The sequence below is a fragment of the Poecilia latipinna genome, unplaced genomic scaffold (genome assembly GCF_001443285.1).
Source record: "Poecilia latipinna isolate Pla-1442-1.1 unplaced genomic scaffold, P_latipinna-1.0 Scaffold1441, whole genome shotgun sequence".
In the NCBI taxonomy this organism is placed as follows: Eukaryota; Metazoa; Chordata; class Actinopteri; order Cyprinodontiformes; family Poeciliidae; genus Poecilia; species Poecilia latipinna.
Window position 1 is genome coordinate 36808 of NW_015114057.1, and position 22228 is coordinate 59035.

Genomic DNA, 22228 nt, shown 5'->3' on the forward strand with positions numbered 1-22228 from the left:
TGTGAGAGCACACATGGCGGCGGGGCTCCAGTGATGGACTGTCAAGGTTCCAGGTCAAGTTAAAAAAGGGCTTTGTCCATTAAGTCTATTGAAGGTCTCAAGGGGAATTACATTTGTCACACTCTGCAGACACTGATTAAGAGTGGGAACCTTATCAGTCGTCCAAATGACTGAGATGTATTTCCAGGCAGATTGTAGGAGGATATATGGAGAAATAATCCATTATTAAAGCCGGGTGGTTCATCCGTCGGCTGCTGGAATTGGGAGATTGGCGGAACAAGACGCACCGAGTGCTGAAAAGTTTTTCTGAAGTTGTTTAGCGGAAGATCTTTTTTTTTTTTACATTTCATCACCCAAAAATTTATATTTATCAGCATATTTACTTATTCACATCATAGATCATCACAAAGCACAAGACTGTGAAGAAAAATGTGAAAACTGTGGTGTGCATACGAACATGTTCAACCACTTTCAGTCCGATGAGTCCGCCTCGAAACTCCACTGCAGACAGTTGCTTTGTGAAGACGCCATATTACCAGAGCGTTAATATGCTGTTCTCTACTGCTGTGTGTCTTTCCATGTGAGGATGGGTCATTGTTTTTTTTTATTGATCTGTACAACACTTTGAGCTCCTTTTAGTATGAAGGGTGCTTTGTAAATAAAATCGATTGAATGATTGATTGAAGACCACAGAGGCATTGTAGAGAACATTAGTGGTAATAGTGTAGTAATGATAATAATGAAAGAATGGCTGGTAGCTATTGAGATGACATCATAATTACTGCTTTGCAAGGAGAAAGTTTGGAGAGGTAAGAAGTGGGCCTGAAACAATTTGTCGGATTAATCATGATTAATCGAGATTAATGGACTATGAAGATAATCCTCAACTAATTTTGTAATCGATTAATTGTTAACTTGAGTATACAGGCTGAAAAAAAGGCTATTTGTTAAAAAAAACATTCAGTAGTGATTAAGCCAAAACTATGCAAAAACGTATATATACATTTATAAAACATCTTTGTCTGTAAGTATGTCTTTGTCAAAGCTCCTCTAGTGGATTAGCCGTAGCTTCACTTGGTTCAGATTTACTGAAGGAATGGGATGCCATTTCATTTTCAGCGATAAAATGTTAATTTTCTTATTGAAACAAAGAACTGAATTATTTATTTATCTGCATCTTTTAATGGATTTCTATAACAATAAATGAATAATTTGGTAAATGGAAAATCTATAGATTGTATCTTTTTTTAATCTAGTTAGTCAATTAATCACCAGAATAACAGATAGGTTAATCGATTACTAAAGTAATCGTTGGTTGCAGCCCTGGTAAGAAGACGTGGAACTTTCCAAAGCCTTTTTCAAAGACGTTTGAAAAAAATCCAAATTCTCTAATAATCTAATTTCATTAGATAAGAATCGATTCTCTTTGTGTTCCTGCTCTAGTTCATAAAGCCGGGAACATTCATGTTCCTCAAAATGTGTGAACAGCATCGTGTCTAGATGTGAAATCTGTGAGCATTCTTCTCGGTTACCTCACCGGGGTAAAGAAATGTATTTCCAAACCTTTACCACTGGAAAACATTAGTTTTAGGCTCCAAGTTTAATAACCGATGATTGCTGCCCTGCAGGAAGAGGGAGGGAGAAAAAAAATTCTCTGCTTCTCTCCGTAATGGGGACCGCAGGGACTGGTGAAGGAAAGCGGAGAGGAAAGGAGCAGCTATGGGGATTCTGAGAACAAGACTTAATGGAAGACAGAGGGAGACAATGACAGAGACAGAGGGAGAGTGGCCAGATAATGGATGAACGGATTCAGATGGAAAAAGCCAAAAGCTGAAAAGAGGGGAGGAGGAGGAAGGACTGGTGAAAGACTTGAATTAGGCACAAGAGAGTAAATCATTGTAGACTGAAAAGCAGCAGGTTGGAGTTTAGTTACAGGTTTGTTCAAGTCTGCAATGTGAAGATTACTTTGTGACTTAGCCACTTGCACCGCCTAAATGTCCGTCTTCATTTTGTAACTGAACAGAAATCAGCACTGCTAAATGGGAAGTTCATCCACTGGACTGGAGGCACATTTAGATGTCTTTAGTTTTCATATGTCTAAAAAAAAAAATCACTGTTACGGTTAATAGATGACTGGAGGAATAAAGGGCAGTACAGCCAAGATTTGACCTTCTTGCCTTGGAACCAGAGTGATAAACACCATGGCAACATATAAAAACATCCATGTGGAGAAAAATCTAATTTACAACCCTATACCCTTTTAGACTCAGTCAATTATACACTAAAACAGATAAGTAGAGCAGAGAAGACCAGGGCACGGCATTTCCATGTAAAACGATGTAGTACATTAATCGCAATTTAAATTCTGACATTTAAAATTGTCTAGTGCCCTGTGATGAACTGATGTCAAGCCCAGGATGTACCTCGCCTGTTGCCCAATGACTGCCAGAGAAAGACAGCGTCCAACAACCCTGTAACGCCAGGCGGCTAATAGCACATGTGGTCTAGTAATACCTAAGTGAAGGTTTACATTAGTTGGTCTACAAACAGCTTCTTCATGTTGCAAGTAGGCAGCAAATATTAGGAATGTGGCGAAACCTGAAACTGCTGCCGTGCAAATTACACAATAAGTTGTTGCTAGGTGACCAAAATGTGAGTTGGTTTATGCTGCTAACCTTACTTTACTGGCTCTGAAGTATTTGCTCTGCCTGCGTCCCCCACAATGCCGTGCGGTTCTCAACCGAAATTCAGTGAAATTCGTGAAAATTCTATCCGACATATTTTCTATTGATATTGTTCACCTGTACATCACCATACGTATTGCTATTGATTTACTGCAGGTATACACAACTACAACAGAAAAAAATTTTGCTACACAACTTAATGTCACATCAGTGACTCAATAATACAACTTAATATCTTGCCACACAATTCAAACAGTTTTCTTACTTTGGGAGGTTGAATAATTGAAACTGAATGGGGAAAAAGCATCAGTGACTCGGGACCACTTTAGATTTTATGCTTAGATACTCAGTTAAATCGTTGATATGAAATAAAAAAATATACAGGAACAAAATGAGACTCTGATTTCACAGAAAAGTAATGTGCCTGGGTGTGACACAGCAGGACACTGTGGACTCCACCCTACTCATCACAGTGTTCATGCACCATCACCTTCAACAGCGACAAAAATGCATCAACATCATGACAGGACTTTATTCAAAACATGCGTTTTTCAAACACATACAGCATGGTGAGAAAGGAACGCTTCAGACTGTCTAATTCTGGGTATCACTGATAAGCTAGTCATAACAAATACCCAGCCAAAATGCTTGAGAGAGCATGACTAGTACCACCATACTTGCAAAGCACCACTTACTGCATCACTAGCGTTCAGTTTCTCAGCCAACATAATAACAAAGGCATCTTAGAAACGTGGGACTCTAGTATCCAGAAATAACCCACAGAAAACAGAAGTGATGACTTCATACGGTAGAAATATGAACCATAATGAAGGACTCTGAACGGCTGTCAGAAAGCAAAAGGAAAGGTTTGGCCACACTGAGACCTGAATAATTAGCCGAGACGAGCGTGAGTCTTCTTTTAAATCACCATACCATGACTTATTAGCCCGATATAGCTTCCTTTAGGTCCCACAGTGTAAATTATGCCACTTTCCATTCTTAATATAGCTTTGAATTGCATTTTGCTCCCAGTACGGGAGCAAAATATGATCATAAATTCTTGTGATCATTTCCAGACTTTTAGTCTTAGTTTAGTTTGAGACCAGTTGTTAACCACAGGACAGATTTGCCAGGCAAACCCTTGTTCACTTTCATGATAAATTGATGTAAAGTATATGCCTTGGTGCTTTCTAAAGCATTGTACTTGCAAATAAAGAGATAAGCAGACAAAGCAGCTTCTTTCTTATGAAGCTTATGCTTTAGACTGACAAAATAGTCCAACTTGTAAGACTTGCCGCTGTCCTTTGTTTCAACTTTTGATCATAAAACCAAATGTAATCACATAAAACAAACAAGCGTTGCTCTCTTAATAGGTGAGCTTGTAAACACAGTAATAAATCTACATAGGGTAATCCTTTATTTGAAGAATCCACTTAATGGAGGAAAGCTTGTAAAGAGCGTGTCGGGTGCCATAAAAGAAAGTTGGTATTCAGGATTTTCACTCAGGTTTGGAGGCAATTACGATGTGAAATTTAATGAGACACGTAGTCTCTCCCCTGTCTTCAGCCGCTAATTGTCCCACCAGCGTTTTGGTGTGTTCAAAGACTTCAGGTCCCGACTGAGACTTGGTCTGATACGTTAAATTGAAAGTCTCTCGTTTTTTTGTTGTTTTTTTTAACCCTCCTCCCTGCAAGGATTAGTTTTCTCAAGAAAAACAACACACTTCTTGTCATATGAAGAATACAGCTAGAATAAGACTGTACTATCTCCACCAAAAAAAAAAAAAAAAAACCTTCATTAAACAACTCGGCATTCGAGTTATGAACAGTAACAATTTCCTGAAGTCAGTGTTCAAGCCGCTGAAATATAAACTCATTTCCTTTTCTATAAACTCATGAGTTCTATGAGACATTTAGAAAAATCGGCGAATAACACGGGTGATATTCGCAGCTGTTATTCTAAAAACGCTGCGTCGGATCATTATAAATTTAAACTTGGTTAAATATTATTTCTATCATATCACTTCATGTGACTCCTGCCAGTTGATTTTAATAATAAAAAAGAGTCACTGACTGTTTTTTTTTTCATTTGGTCTGATGTAAATGCATCACTAGAAAAGCGGACAGTAAGACCTTACTAAAAGAACAACTTTGTTATTTAACGTTTGCACTGACTGTAGCCCACTCACTTTAAATATGCACAGTTGGAAAATAATTTGTAATCCTGACAGTTCTGACCCTGACTTTTACTGTCGGAGTAATCTAATTTGAATCTCTTTACTTAAACATGCACTTTTATGTACACATTTAGTTCTCATTTAGTGGTCTTTGTAAAATAAAACAGCCATTATACATATTTTAAAGCATTAATCCTGTTTTTCTTTGCGTGTATGTACTCTTCAGGTTTTGCCTGTGAAATGTTAAACAGAAATGTCAAGAGGTTCTACTTTCATGTAAGACAAATATGAATATTGTGACCATTTCAGCAATTAATGACTGTTAATGTATGTTTGAACATTACACACCTTCACTAAGTGGTAATCGTAATATGTATTTTATACTCTGATCCTCTGAGTTGCCTTTTTAATAGTAGTTTAGTAGCATTTTTATTTTATTAGTTGCCTTTTTAATTTTAACTGTGAAATAAAAACTCAACTTTCAAAGGGAACGTTTTCAGCCTTCTTGTGTCGTTAGCCCCCGTGTGAACGTCTACGTGTCCGAGTTCGAAGCTTCACACCGGCGTAATACGAGCAGTATTACACAGGAAATAAACAAAGAGGGACATTTATGTTTTAATTAACGTTTAAAGCAAAATGACTTTCTTTGAACCATCTTGAATATAAAAGCTTGGAAAACTGAGAATCTTTAGGTATGTTTGGTTTGAGACAATAACACATTTTCTTTAACATTTTTTTGAAAACGTGCATACTGTGGAAGTTTTTGATTTAGGCTTAATGGGCAGTTGCCCAGGGCAGCATCAGAAAAGCACTAGGAAATCTTGTTCACTGAACAAGTTTGCTGCTACTTGTTGCCCTTAGTTGTAACTTAGTAATGAAGATATTTATTGTTAGTCTGTTATTTAGGTAATCCCATCAGATTCATACAAAGTTTCCATTCAGTTTTCAAGTGTTTCAGGAATCACTGATCATTTATGAAGCTTTGAAAAAACACTTTCAAAAATACTTTAAAAATAATTGCATAATATTCTAAAGGACACAGTTGACATTATAATTGGGGACGTCTGAACTTGCCACATGTTCAGCACAGAGGTGCTATTTTAGGTTTGACTAACTTCGTTACTTGGCAAACACCTTTTAGCACAACTTTCACACAACAAAAGTCTTTTCCAGGTTCCCATTAGATTTTGTTTTTTCTTGAATATCCCAAAAGTGGCTACATAGCTTTCCACCAGAGCGCACACCCTGAAAAGCTCAAAGTAACAAATACAGATGAAACCAAATTTCCCAACAGTAATGGAAAAGAACAACAGAGGCAATAAGGTGAAAATCAGATTGTATTGCCCGGCCCCCGGATCATTTTACAATCTTACCTAAAACCATCAGATTGAAGAACAAACAAATTTGAGACCTCCGGTATCCAATTGTGGCAGATTGCACAAACAGCAGTTCCCGAATGATCACGAATAAGATTTTCATTTTTATGATGTGCTGAGCAAGATCACTTCCTTATCTTTTCAAATTTGAATGAGACGAATAGAGTTTCTGCTGCTCTGCACTACAAAGAATGTCTGTGTCCTTTAGAATATTATGCAAGTATCCTAAACTTGCATAATATCTGCATATATGCAAGTTCAGAATACGTCTGAGTCACTTATTATTCCCCGTGTGTTGCACCTCCCTTGCTTTAAAACCTCCTTCGTTTGTGAAGATGACACAGAAACTTTTTCTTCTTCTGCTTACCCTTCATTTCCACATAAATATTATCAAGTTATTTTTCCAGTACTTTTATTTGTCCTTTTCACTAATTCAATCCCCCTTGACCTACTTTTCCCCTCTGTCTTTCTTCCTTTCAAACATTTTTTGCTAAGTGGAGAAAAATCTGGACTTTACGGAAGTGCATTCATTCACTACAATTCATTCCCTCAAAGAGAAGTGTAGAATATTGATGCAATGCACATTTTAATGCAGGCTAGTGGTGAAGGATTTGTCAAGGCCTGTGCAGACAAAAAGATGCGACGTTATCGTTTTCTTTAAAGAAATGCATACACACAAATTACAGAACTATGTACAGAGTAGATGAAGTGGAAACCTTTAGTTATGCATAGGGGACATGTGTGTAGGAAGTGAAGGGGGGGCGGATACTTTAATGAAAAATATATTTTGGGAATCACTTGTTTGAAACTTCTGTATTTAGCTAAAATAAGCAATTTAGTTGTGATTAAATCTAGCGTAGTCCCCAGTTGTGGTGGCACAGAGTGCATTAAGGAAGCATCAGACTTTATATAGCGTTGTGCATTGGTGCGCTGTGCCAGTGTGCTGGTTTTCTTAAGGCAGACAATGGCGACAAAAAGCAAGTACTCACGTCCAGGTGCCCACTGACGCATTCAGAGCAGCAATTAAAAAATGTAAAACAATTTAAAGTTCAACAAAACGCAGCCAGAGGGGGACCCAGAATTACTTTGCCGCCATGCACACAACTTCAGTTCGTACTGACCTCCACGGACGTCTGCATGTACTTGAAGTGGACTCAAAGCGGACATCTGCTGCACACGCCTGCCCAAAGTTAAACGTTTACGACCGCGTCAGACTGTATTCTGCGGTTGAGAGTCGGCTAAGATGAGCAGCAGCTGGCCTGCCACTTTGTGCCACACTAGCAGGTGAGCGATGGCTAACCTGGAGGAACTTGGAGTTGGATGTTAGGAGAACTTCAGTAAAATGTGATATTGGGGTAATTTATGTTTAGAGGGGCCATATTTTAGCCTGGCTACTGCCTCCCTGTGCAATTCTGCTCAGTTCAAATTGAGCTTTAGAGACAGTCTGGGCTTTCCTCCTGTTGAGTTGTTTTCCCTTTGGTAGATTTTCTTCCAGGCCAGTCAGTGAACAGAAGGAGAAGTTGTGAACGATGACGGCAATTTTCTGTGCTGGTCTAGAATTGTAGTTTTAGCAATAGCAGTGGAGGAAGTGAACAAATTTGTTCAGTCCATGTTGGTCAAGTTACCAAATTGACAGCGTTCGGTTCAGCACGTCTCTCTTCACAGTGGAGGACGATTCTTTACAGCGCCGGCTATTTCCGGTTAGCTTCTTAATGTCAAACTGGTGAATTACATACGGACAAATGTTAGCGATTGTGCAACGTTTACAACTTCAACAGAGTCCACCCATCCAGGAAGCAAGTGTTTCTCAATAAATGAGAGTCCAGACCTTCTGGATGAAGCAAGTAGTGTGGAGCAAGAGTCTGGCTTTTACAGTATTATGTAAAATTGACTTCTGATGACTTCCTGAAGGCGGAGTTTCAGAAGGAGCACAAGTTTCTTAAAGAGACAGAGGCCCAATTTCAAGGTGTTAAATTATGAAGTCAAATTTCTTGTAAGTCATATTTGAGATGGATATAATTTTTACAACAACTGAAGTTAACAATAATTTGATTGTGCTATAAAATGACTATGTGCCCCTTTAGCACAGCAACATATCTAAATGCTTTTCTGTAATCTTTAAATATTGCCACTGTACTTTGCCAGGCTACAGTTTATCCTCCTGGATTTATCATTAAATCTATTCCATGATCAAATTACCTCTACTTAATACTCACCAGTACTAAGGATATTACAACATTCACACCTCTGTTAAGTTCTGCAGAGTAAATGAAGTGACTTTATCGGAGGACTGGATGTTCCTAATGGAAAAAAGTCTCTAAGTATTTTCAACCTGGGTAAGACATCCGGTGATTTATACCCTCAGATACGGATGTAGAGCTGCTTTACCAACTGTGAGATCCCTTGAACCCTGAGGCTCTTTGCTGCAGCACAGCCTGTGTAATGGTTCTGTGTGTGTGCATGCGTGTGTGTGTGTGTGTGTGTGTGTGTGTGTGTGTGTGTGTGCGTTCGTGTGTGTGTGTTCTTCAATATGAGAGAGTTTTCTATTGTTCTTTAGCAGTTTTATTTGAAATATAATTTTATTCAATAATGCCTCTGTGGAAATCAGAGCAGAGGCTTGTTTTGCTCTTTTTGTAATTGGCTTGCTTACTTGAGGTTTAAAATAAAATCTGTTGTATTAATAAACATTTGTTAGTGCTTTAGCTTATTTGGTAACACTTTATTTGAAGGGTTGTGCATAAGACTGACATAATCCTCCTATAAACATGATAAAATACCTATCATGAACATGAAGGAGTCTTTATGAATGTCTATGACTGTTATGAAGTGTCAGTCGGTAAATAATGACACTTTTAATGCAAAGTTTACTGTAAGTTTGCATTAAAGTGTTATTATTTAATGAATGACAGAAATAAACATTCTTGAAGACTCCTTTATGTTCATAACAAGCGTTACATTTGTGACAGTGTCATGTCAGTCTTCAAATAAAATGTTACTGCCTATTTTATTTGTTCAGTGATGATCTTGGAGCAACACCACTTCCTGTTTGACTCTGAACGTAGTCTGAGGTCAAAGTGAATGAAAATTCAGCATTTTTTCCCCATGTGAATCCGATGATAATATTCAACTTTAGTAAGAACTTTAGTAAGAACTTTAGTAAGAACTCCTGTCTCGTTCACTGAAAATAATTCAGTTCCCAATTTCAAATCTTATGTTTTGTCGTTCCACATCTCAGTCTTTTTCGAACGACTCACCTCACTCAGCCTTATGTGCCTTTACTCCCCCCCTCACTTTTCTGTATCAAGACAAACATCGCTATGGAAACCATCTATGGCCTTAAAGGCACGTACCCGCTTTCAGGATGCTCCATTTCCCACCTGAAAAGTTTCTTCTTAATGACGACAGAGTGAGTCGAATACAAATTAGGGTCTAGTCTTCAGTTGAAACGTATGTTAACGTTTTAATTTTGCTTGTGAAAAACATGGCAGGTGCAGAATTTCATCTTTCTCGGTGTCGGTAACACGTTTCATCCCACATCCTGCTCTTCTTTATCTGGTCAGATAAATTCAACTGCTACCTTTTAGCCTTCAGCATCAATCCATCCCATATATTCTCACCCGCTGTCTTTTCCCTTCTGGTACTCTGTGCCAGGTTGGTTGAGCTGTTTGTGCCTCTGAGATCTCCAATTACCACCTGTCTAAATGAATGGAGTCATCTGGTGTGCCCAGTGCCCAATTAGTGAAGGTAGAAGGTGAAACTCCACCGGCCCTGGGCGTAAAACGAGGCAGAATTTGGGTGAGAGTTCGAGAGGAGTGGCTTTTCCTTCCATCCATTGGAAACTGTTTAATGCTTTCTAATGAAAATTCAATACACATGTAAATACATTGGTACAAAACAGAAAGAAAATGTGAATTTTTATTTGGAAGCACTACATGGAAGCTATTTTAGGTGTTTTGTGTAGAAAAGCACCCGCAGTTATAGATCAGAAGCTCAACATGTTTTTAAAAGACCTTTAAATCCTCACACAAAAAAATATTTTCATATTTCATCCATTCTTTGGCCTTCTGCACAATAACTCCTGTCTTATTTCAAGCGGTCTTTTACGTCCTTATCCTTTGGCATCTATTCTCCTCTTGTTCGAACCACGTCCATATCCACAAAAAGGACATTTTTTTGAGAGAGCACAATTTGTTACCAGGCAACTGGTCCACTTTGAGCATGTCTATGCGGCAGATGTTTGTCTTTACGCACGTCATTGAGACAAGGCTACCAAATATTGCTTGTTAGATTGAATACATGAGACGACAGTTTCATGTGCGGTGTGTTTGCGTGTGTGTGTGTGTGTGTTTAAATACAAATGTTGTTGCTGCCTTTGACGTTTAATTGAGGAAAGAACAGAGGTGACGACTAATTTGTTGCAATCACAAACAATGTGTTTTATTAAGATTTTGAGTGACGGACCTGAGATAAACACCTTTTCTAATCCAAAGAGCCATTTTAATTAATTAAAATAAATACATATCCAACATTTAAAGTCTGTTTTTTGTTTTGTTGGAGAATTTAGAAACACTTTTCTAGCAACTTTGAGGTAAAACAAAGAAAAGGAAACATCAAACTTTTGTAACATATATAAATAATATAAAAAAATCTTCACATATCTATACTATTACTGGCCAATAATATTAAAAGCCACATTGGAAGGGGGGGAGGGGCTAAAAGGCCATGTGGTGCAAGGTGCAGACGCCAGTATTAGGCCAGCATGAGGTTGTTTTTAGTTGGTTAGTTGAGAAACGACTCAAAAATATTTTCAACCTTGGGAAACATGAAACCTGATGTGCTCTGTTGATACACAGAGGTGAGGTGAGGGGGGGACTACTAAAAGTTTAGACATATATTCGTATGGAGAGCGGATCTGTTCTGCAGCTCAACCACTTTTAATTAGTTTTCCCTCGTTGATTTGGCTCACACACTGTGAAAACACGACCGAGTGCTGAAGCTAATTAATGTAGGTAAATTTATGGAGCAGGAATGTCCGGACAGCACTGACTGCTGGTGATTAATTTAACAGGGCAAGTTTTTTTTTATTTTATTTTTTTTATTTTATGACCAGCCGATAAGCAGCAGGACTACATTTGGGAGAATTTCTGTTGTGTGTAAATTTATCCAGTTTGAAGTTTGAAACATTTATTCTATAATTAATAAACAACTGATATCAACTAAGTAAAAAAAAAAATAGAGTTATTCTTAAAACAAACCTTCTAAAGCATAACAAGCTAATCTCACTAGCTTGCTAACTGTAAAAACCTTATCCTGATGGGGCAAAAACGTGCATACATTACACATTCTTCTGACAGAACTCCTGAATTTGTCCATGATGCTGTGAAAAAACAGAAGAGAAAAATCCAAAACGTGTGTCCCTGAGTCGCCTCTCATTCTACCTCCTAAACGATGTCCAGCAAGGATAACGTTTATTGCTTCGAATGATTGCGCTAAAGCACACTGAGGACGCCATGGCACATTGGACTAACGAAAAATGAAGGGGGGAAGTGGAACGGGGGGGAATCCAGGAAGTGAAGAAAACAAGACGGTGAAAGGAAGACAGTTAGGAGAGAAAGTGGCTCGGATGAAATACGGGAGGAGGAGGGGGAAAAAAAGAAGTAATAAGCCTGCCTGGCAAAGATTAATAAGAGAGGAATGACTGGGAGACATTATAACCCACATGAGAGGAGATGATGGTGGAGCTATAGGGGAGAAAGCACTTGTGTCAGATATGATCAAAAGAGCCTATGTGAGACGTATGAAAGGACGCAGGAAGAAGGCAAATTTTTGCTGAAAAACGCTACATCAGATACCTCTTTGTGTGAAGTCATTTTTACAACGCGCCTTTTTGATCCATATTATTGGCTTTCTTTTTGTTTCGTATGATTGTGGGTCTCTTTGCTTCGCATCTCCTCGTCTTCTAGCCTCCATCTAAACTCTTCTTCGCTCTCAGATGAAAGTTCACTTTTTTTCCCCTCCCCAACCCTCACCGCCTTTCATGGCCAACCGTCCAGTTGTTTTTTTTTTTTTTTTTTTTAATTCATGCTTCCCTTCAGATAAGATTGGATGTAATGATTTTGGTCGCATTCAATTAATTTAAACCTCTATTAGCAATGCTATCTGATGAGACGAGGGCCGTTAAACTTCGGAGTCGCTCAGAGAAACAAACTTTTAGAGGTTTTCTGAGTTAATCAAAAGGAAAAAAAATAAATAAATAAAATTCCAAAAATGAAATGTGCAAGTGAGAAATGTAAAAGGCATACTGATGTTGTATTTGAACTCTGGGTAATTTACTGGAAATCTATTTTTGACCCACCAATGAAAGAAGAAAAAAAAATCACAAAGTCAAATATCACTTTTTCAACTTAACAACAAAAAGCAACATCTTTAGGAACATGAATAAATACATACAGTAGACTAATAATACATGCGTAAACTTTGAGCTGAATTCATACTATTTAGCTTGCTTTTACATATAAATGCAGACAGCTTATTGTAAGTATTCAGACTATTCAGTTTAAAAATATAATACTGTTCCAAAAAGCTTGTTTCAACAGGAACGTCTTCACAGAACAGGGTAGTTTTTTTTGCAGCCTTTCTTTTCCCCCTCAGTTTTATCTGCATCAGTTTCAATTTGGTTACAAGAGTTAAAATTTACTTTGAAAACAGCCCTGACATGACGGTTGTCCTTTTTGATTTATTCTGAACTACTGGAAAGGAGTTTTAGGAAGAGATAAGTCTTTGAATTTTCTCAACTCAAACTTTTTTTTTTATTTATTTATTTTTTAACTTTGAACTGTATTAGAATTTAAATCGTGGGTGTCCGATTGTACCTGTGTAGGCAGAGGAAGATTATTCTTAAGTGAACATTGTGTCTTGTGAATCCAAGTCTGTTTTGCTGTTTTGAAACATTTTATAATAAAAAATAATCCAATACCTCCTGTGGCATTAACAGACCAGTCAACTTGCTAGTGCTAGCCAACATGCTACATAAAATATTTTAACTAACTTTACAGTTTTTCTTTGTTTGTTTTGATCTGAAAACTAAAGTGAATGAAGTGAGTTCATGTTAGTCAATATGCTGGTAATAGGCCACATGCAATTCAGAGCTTTTTTGAGCTAACATTAGTTTTTTAGCTTGGCTTGTTTGATTATGTTTTTGCATACTGAATTGTGTATGCTAAGTGAACATGCTAGTGATACCCTTTTGCTAATAGCATCTTAGGAAAAATTAACATGTCACCTAATTTTGATATAAAAGCTAAAGCTAACACATTAAATGGACTGAGATAATACTGGCCAACATGCTAGTGATAGCCCATATGAAATTGATAACATTTTAGCAAATATTAGCATTTTAGCTAGTTTTAGCTTTGACATGTTTTTTTCCTACAATAAATGGAGTATGTTAGTGTAGGTCAACATGCTAGTCATAGCACCTCATGGCAATTTTTAGCATGTTGGCTAAATATAGCATTCAAGACAACTTTGATATAAAAACTTATATATGTATACTATATATATGAGTTAAGGTTTTCATATAAGCTTCTGCTGGTAAGTGAGTCTATGAAACATACTGTATATCATTGGTTTTATTTAATAAGCATCTGTTAATGTTGCAGTTTTATTCTAGAGGGATTTTAATACCGTTTCAGTGTCACTACTTTGTAAAAACTATGAAGTGGATCTTTGCTGGGTTGTATTCCTGCATGGAGGTCTCAGATGAGGGAACATGTATCTGCTAAATTTGTTTAAGCTACATTTCTGTCATATTAAATGACTTAGCATAGATAATAAATTTGACAGTTATGGTTCCACTTTAGTTACGTTTTCATCTAGTTTTGAATGACTTTACTCAACTGTTAAATTGTAACCACTGTGAAAAAATAACACTGCATGATCTGCTTCAAATGTGTTTGCAACCAGTAACAAATACGTTTACATTTAACATTTTTATGAAAAAAAGTGTTATGGATATAATTCACCCCCTGTTTTTGTCATGTTTTCAAGGTAGCAGTTCTTTAAGCATAAAACTGAAAAAGAAGTAATGACATAAAATACAACCACAACATAAGTACAGATGCTAATTCCAAGGTTACAAATATTTGGACAAACCGAATCCATATCACATAAAAGGAAATAGTGGAGCATCCTCAAAGTCAAGAATAAAAATACTTGCATAGCAAAATGTGTAATAGTCAGATGTGATGTTCTTTGATCAGCAGCTAAAGTTTCACCAAAGTGGGCCGTGATCTAAAGCACAGCTGGGAATCTACAACCGAATGGGTGAAACAGAAGATAATCAATGAGTTCCAATTGTTGTAGAAAAGCAAATATTAATTTATTAATTCAAGCAGCTCTCTTAAGTGTCTACATTGGGAAAACCAAGGCAGCGAATGCAGATTTGGTCGATACCGTCTCCTCAGTGGCCCACATCTTTACCAAAGAGGAGTTGATTAAAGCTAAATTATTAATTGCTTGTGGTCAAGTTTCTGCATACATGAGGATAAACGTGTTTCTATAAAAAGACAAAGAAGTAAAAAAAATGCCTATGGAAGAAAGATTTGTGTGAGACACATTCAGGCAGGAGCTGCCAAGAGCAAGAATAGCTTTCTGTCATTAGCTAATGAGCAGTTCACTGGATTTGGGGGAGAGGAAGACAGATTGTTACTTCTTTCCAAACAGTTCCTTTATGTTTGCCAGCAAGAATTAAACCTGTTGACAGCTGGGCAATGGTTCAAATGCCAGTAATAATGATGCTCCGTTAAGCAACTTGTACTTTCTCGTTCTCGTTATTTTGGTCTTTGGAATAACTGAGATTTATTAGATTGTGTGCAACAGAGACAGAACAGTCACTGATATGTTGAGAAAACAGCCATATTTATATGCAGTTATTAGGGCAGATTGTTCTTGGGTAAATGTAGGAATGTAAATTTGAAAAAGCTGAAAATTTTTTAACTTTTTAAACTCAAATCTGTTCATTGATTTTTTTTTTTTTTTTGGCAAAAATGTATGTATGTATTTTCTATCTGCAATGTTCCTAATATGCAGTTGTACGTACGGGTGTATGAAAAAAAAGATTTGTTTGTTACATTTTTTGGCTAAATGTTAATTGTGGAAAAAAAAGTACAAAAAATATAAATTTTGGTAAAAAAAAAAATATTTTTAGAAATAATCAAAGAAAATGCGCTGAACTTTCCTTGATTCTGTAGGTTCAAGCTGCAAGTACAAATTTTTACCAGGGCTCTCTGCTTTTGAGCTGATTGGTCAATGTCATGTCCATCCCACAATTAAGGACCCAATCAGATTACAGACAGTTGTGTCATAGGCGGAGTCGGACCTCCAGCCGACTCCGGTTCGGCTGGAGGTCAAACCGTTTTGATCTAATAATCTTTCTTCTTCATTCTGAACTCAGTTTTTTTTCTTCTTTAGCGGATTTACTCCTGCAGTGAAGTTAGTTTTATGTTGGGTTTGTGACAGACTCTCTGTGATTCACTAGAGCAGGGGTGGGCAACTCCAGGCCTGGAGGGCCGGTCTCCTGCAACTTTTAGATGCGTCTCACCTTCGACACACCTGAGTCAAATAATGAGGTCGCTAGCAGGACTCTGGAGAACCTGACTGCTCTTAGGAGGTGATTCAGCTGTTGGATCCAAGTGTGTTGGACCAGGGAGACATCTAAGAATTGCAGAGCACCGGCCCTCCAGGACCAGGATTGCCCACCGCTGCTCTAGAGGCAGGGATGTGGTTTTGCTGCCAGATGCTGTCACAGAGACGACGCTCGGTGAGACACCGTGTTCCCGCTGCAGAATGAACTGGTTCCATCAGGGACTGGCAACAAATTCCAGTCGGTCGAAACACGGAAACAAAAAGACCGTAATGCTGAACTGTGGCACCAAACGAGACACACCTCACTCCAGAACATTTTAATTGATATCCTACTTTTATAATATTTTCAATGTGAAACTATACATTCTTCATCAATTGCTTTCAGGCAATGTGATCAGAAGGCAAGGCAACTTTATTTATATGGCACCTCTCAGCCAGAGACAATTCAAAGTGCTTCTGCAAAGAGTTTAAAACTAGAAAAAACACATCAAACAGATAAAATGTAAAAGTTTTAAAAATGACAATTAAATAAATCAATAAAAATTACAACATTTTAAGAGTAGGTAACAGCAAACAGAAATTATTTTAACCTTGTCAGGAGACTTCAAATCATTGATGAAATGTGTAGCACATTCCCTTCTATTGCATATATTTTTTATGCTACTAAGGACCTGTGACAGGGAAGCAACCAACACATTTCCCTGACATTGACTGGAGCAGTCAGCAGAAACCACTCGGGCAAATTTCATTTCTGTGCAGTAAGCATTCATGCGAAGTCTCAAAGGAAACTCCAGGTCAATTTGCCAAGTCAGATTCTCATTTTGAACAGACATATTTCCATACCTTCCATTTTGAAAGGTTATTTCGATTGTGTTGTCAAACCAACACCCGGTTTTAGCTCGACATGCTGGTGGCCGTCTGTCTGTTTCTCCTTTGCTGCTCAACGACCTGGACGGCTTGCTGTCGGTGACTGAACCACAAATTCTTCTTTCTGTAAGAGAAACCTGCAGGAGGACGTCCCGCCATCACAACGTCACTTTGAGGAGCCTTTCAGCATCTCAGTGAATTAAAACTCTCACAAGTGTTGACATTTTGACTGACTGACTGACCGACCGACTCCTCAGTGAGCCAAAATTCCCTTTTTCCCATTTTAGCTTCAATGCTTCCTCCAGATACATTTGGTATTTTCCACGCTTAATGCAACTCGACAGAGGTACGCTGGTTAACGAATTCAACATAAAGACAGGCGAATATTACACAAGCCTAGTTTATGAACTTTACCTAGTGCTAACATTAGCTAGCACAATATGCTACCGGGGATCGCGGCAGACAAAATATGTGACTGTCGTCATAAGTTGAGTAAGATTTCTTCTTTGAAACAGGGTGGACACTTTAGAAGCTGCTAAACGGTGTAATTTTGTGAAGATTACTTACCATCACATTCTGTGTCCCGTCACCGAAGCCCTGCAGTTCGGGACAGAGTTCTGAGATCTCAGGGAGTCATCCGCTTTAGTCAGCGCTAACCAATCGGAACACGTCTTACATCGCTCGTCCTTAAGCCCCGCCCAGAATGTTCATGTAAGCTTCGCCAAAGCAAATAAAGTTGTATAAGCAAGAAAACGAGTTCAAACAAAAAACAAGAGCTTAAAAAAAAATTAGACTCAACCAAAAAATAAGTTTCAAACAAAAATTTGTGATTTCAATAAAAAAAAACTCTTTAAAATATTTTTTGTTTAGTGAAAAAATAATTTTATGATTAAAAAGTTTTTAAGATTGTTTTTTTTTTTGATTGAATACTACTTTTTTGTTTGACATGACAACAAATCTAACTCCATACACCCTTTAACTAAATATTAATAACTGATGTGTTGTTTTTATGCCACTTGCTGTCCAATCAATGAATGAATCTCTCTCTCTCTCTAGGATTGACTTCTCTAAATATCATACTTTTCTAATCTCTAAACAAAATTGTCCTAATGCCAAAAACATCAGAATAATCATTTCCAGATTTAATCGGTCTAATTTTTTTGAAGTACTGATGAAAAGTCCAGATTCCATGAAGCACCTCAAAGTATGCCAACTACTGCAACGTGTCTGCTGCAGAGGTGGGCCCTTCTGGTCTTCAGGGACCAGTGTGCCGTGTGTTTCACGCCTGCCTCTGCCCCAAAATCACTTTATTCAAACAGTTTAATTATCTCCTCATTCGGTCACCTGGTGGCTGCAGCCTGCTAATGATCCGTTCATTTAAATGAGCTGTTTTCTGCTGAGGAAACATTTAAAATATGCAGAACTCTAAGGACTGGAACTGACTGCCCCTCGTCTACAGGCTGACAGAAACAACAACAAAAAAACCAAACAAACACACACACACAACACACCAAGCGATTCATTAATTTTAGTTTTTACCATCATGATAAAAATTTGGAAAATAATAGTTAGAATTGCAGTATAAGCTTGAAATTGTAACCTCAGATGCTGCAATGCTTTTTTTTATTCACCAGATTTTATTCCACAACACGTCGCTGCTGCCTCAGTTGCTGCACACTGCAAAAACACAAAATCTCACCAAGTATTTTTGGTCTAGTTTCTAATGCAGATTTTTTATTACACATGAAAAGAGACGAAATGTAAAAAAAAAAAAAAAAAAAAAAAAGCAAAGACAGAAGTAATTTGATCCAAAGTTCAGCTGGTTGCTCTGCGGAGGAGGGAAGAATCAATACTCAAACATTTTACTCAAGCAGGAGGAGCACCACTTCAACATATTTTTACTCAAGTAAAAGCAAAAAGAAGCTGTCCAAGAAATTATTTAAGAGTAAAAAGCATTTGGTAAGAAGTCTGCTGAAGTACTGAGTGACTGATCAAATGATCAATCATTTAATATTTAAACATTACACAATTAGACCGACCAAAATATAAAGTTAAATGAAAATTTTGGTATTTCCTTAAATGTTCCTGTTCCTTAAATGACAATAATTCATATAAGGAACAGAGTTGAATTTGGGGTCTAGAGTGGTCTGTGTTTTGTCTCCCACCTTACCAGTGGTTACTCTGTCTGCAGGTGTCCATCCCAGCTGCCAGGCTCATCCGCATGACTTCGCACAGGTACTTTTTCATCCTCCTTCACCTTACTCTGCTTTTCAGTCTCACTGTTCCTCGATAATGCTGGGATACTCAACCTTTATTGTTTTGCTCATTTTGCACTCAGCCCCCTGCTTCTCCATAATCTTAGCGCTGCCTGATTCTGTATTCAGACCTCTAACTGTGAGATCTTCTGCTAATTAAAGTCTGGCCAAAGAGGACAAAGTTATTCATGAAGCATCATGACAACTTTGACTTCTTTTGGCAGTCGGTGCTGCAACAACAGCAACTTATTCTTCTTTTTTTTTTCCTTCTTATTTCTTGGCACAGTATAATGGCCCTAATTGACATAGGCTGTTGTATAATGCACATACAAAACTTATTGACCCTTCCTGAGTCCAGAGGGTCTTTCTCCATATCTGGAAACGTTGCCAAGTGAAATTCATGAATTTGGTCTGTGCTGAGAGGAGATTGGCATACAAAAATATTCGATGAAATTCTGCAAGCTACACTGGAAATCAGTCAGTGTAGAGTAGGAAAACGCTCGGCTATGTGTAATAAAATACAGGCTTTATTAGTAAACTGAAATGTATAAAACTTTCTTTAAATTCAAATATTTAACACATCAGTTGGCAGCATTGTGGCGGTTCACCCCCAACAAGAGTCAGTTTCTGAATACCAGAAACTAAGTGATGATTACATAGTTATCACAATGATAACCAGAATTGTGAAATACATATAATTGCCAAAATTGAAATGAATTATTTTAAGCTATTATTAAGATTATTATTCTTAAAAAAAAAAAAAAAAAACTCTTGGAAAACCTGGATATCTACTTATCAAGATCATCTTAAAATAATGTTTGGACAAATCTGAACAAATAAATTACCCATTAAAATAACTTTTTACAACGAAACCATAAAATAGAAATGTTTTAAATAGAGTCTAGGTTTAAAACCCGTCATGTTACAGTGAGGAATGTGGTGCCTGAGCCGCAGTGCACAGAATCACAGCAATCAGTCCTTCACAAAGAATGTCAAGTGAAGTCACAGAGAGAGAAACACAAAGTAAGCTGGGAACAGATTCACAATAATGCAGCTGCAAATTGGTATAATTAACTGTAAGTTTTGTAATAAGGAACTCATTTGTACAAATTGACTTTCACCGCATAATGGCTTTAGTAAATTTGAGCAGTTACACATAAAGTGCTTTCCTTTCATTTCATTTACTGATTTTGCTATGCAACAGTTAACTCCTGCTGACCTGGAGGTCAGCCTCTATTAAAATCTCAGATATCTAAAGAGTTGCCAAACTTTTATTCACATTCAACACCAAAGTAAAGAAAAAAAGAGTGAAAATATGAGACTCCACATAGAAAAGTATGTTGTGGCAAGTTATAGGAACAAGTTACTTTAATTAATTTGTGCTTATTTGTATTATATTTACTTTAGGATGCAATAGTTATCAGGTTAGAACAACAGAGGAGGAGTAATTCAGGTGGAGAGAAGCATCACTTCCACGTTTTAATTGGCAACCGCAGAGGACAGTTTCCATTCCTACTGAGGATCTTCCAGATGAGCAGAGCGGGATTTTAGGCAGGACCGTGAAATTATCACAATAAACGCATCTTGTAATCATGGTTTATAGTGAATGCCACATTGTTTGATTAATGCAGCAGCAACAATAAAGTATACAAATCAAAACTGAGCTGACTGGAGTAAAATAAATAAAACCTGCTGCAGCTGCTGGTGTTGGAAGTGGTGAGGTTTCACTGTGGTAGGCTGCCTGCTCTATCCACCTCTCTGTGATGGATAAACATAAGTCACTGAAGTGTGTTAGAGGGAGGATGAGTAGAGATCAAAACAAAGAGAGAAAGACGGCGCACCGCCCCCTAGAACCTGTATTAATGCATGGAGCTGGAAGAGGAAAACATGATAGAATGAAAAACGGAAAAAAAGCAAACTTTATTCACATAGAGCACCGATCACAGGAACAAAAAAGTGTTTTAACGCGAAAACACTAAAGATAAAAACAGATTACTGTAATTTCCAGACTGTAAGGCTCTACTTTCTTGCACACATTTTGATTGCTGTGATGTGGACGATGTTCGGGTTTTTACCAACAGGTTTCCAAAACCTGGACTGCTGCCTGACGAAGAGGGCAGAACGAGCACAAGAGCAAACTTGCCTCGAGACAAAACTAGCTGTGGTTCGTTTATAAATGTGCTCAATTCTTTACCTATGCACCCACTAATGTCAAGAAAACACAATTTCTTAATTACGGTGTTTCCATTAAAGAATTTAAGCTGAAATCACATTATAAATCATGGCAGCGACGGATGTAAACAGATACATGAGATATATTCATAAATTAGCCGTGGCGCTAGCACTCAACATCTATCAGCCAATCAGAGGAGACGTTAGCATCTTTCAGGTATTGGAGCGGCTACATATGTGGCAGTTTGGGAAAATTATAGTCGGCCATTTTACAGAAGAGCTATGGATTCAACATGTTGGAGTGACACACAACTTTTCATAAGCTGTGTGATGCTGTGAGCTCTGGTGGAACCGACTGTCTGAAAAAAAAAAAAAAAAAAAAAACGTCATCCCCATAAATAATTTAGCTATTCAGTCAAATGCAATCGATTTCCTACAATTATTTCATACTTTTCCATCCACTGACATTTATTTACTTCAATCGTTCCTGAAACTCTTTCTGTTGTAGAAAGCATTTTAATCAGGTTTTGTTTGGAATTCCTAGCAAGACTTTCCAGTAGACCCAAAGCCATGTTTTTTAATGGATCTTTTATGTTTTATTGCTTTAATAAAGGGAAATATTCTCAGGTTCAGACCCTGTGGATATGAAGACTTTAGGATGACAGCATTGTGGGGGAGGCGCGGCAGCAATGCAGTCAGCAAAATACGAAACAGCTTCATAAAAATAGGGCAAAGTGATGGAGGGAGAGAAACTGAAAGTTGGCAGTTGCAGCAACTTATGCATCAGCGACCGATTGCAGCGTTATTGATCGTCCTGTTACAATATCAATCTACCACACTGCTAATTTACTAATGACAGTTTCACCACTGGACAACCTTACCAAGAGATTGCTTGCTCTGAGACTACTCCCTCTTTCTGTAGATCCTCTTGCAGATCTGAGGATTTTTCTTTTGGATTTTGACAATGTATTGAAAATCTGGCAGGGCCTATTTAACATGCATCTCTTTTTTTGCATAAAATGTGAAAGTTTCAACTAGAAGTCAATTTTCAGC

The 22228-nt window shown here is 37.6% G+C and overlaps 1 protein-coding gene across 2 annotated transcripts in view; it reads left to right on the forward strand.

The window, feature by feature from the left end:
- Positions 1-22228, forward strand: part of LOC106962638 (protein phosphatase 1 regulatory subunit 29-like) — a 130841-nt gene that overhangs the window by 22690 nt on the left and 85923 nt on the right. For both annotated transcript variants that reach the window (XM_015057177.1, XM_015057178.1), the window contains exon 3: positions 18940-18983. The gene's annotated coding sequence lies outside the window, so the exon portion shown is untranslated. The remainder of the gene's footprint in view (positions 1-18939; positions 18984-22228) is intronic.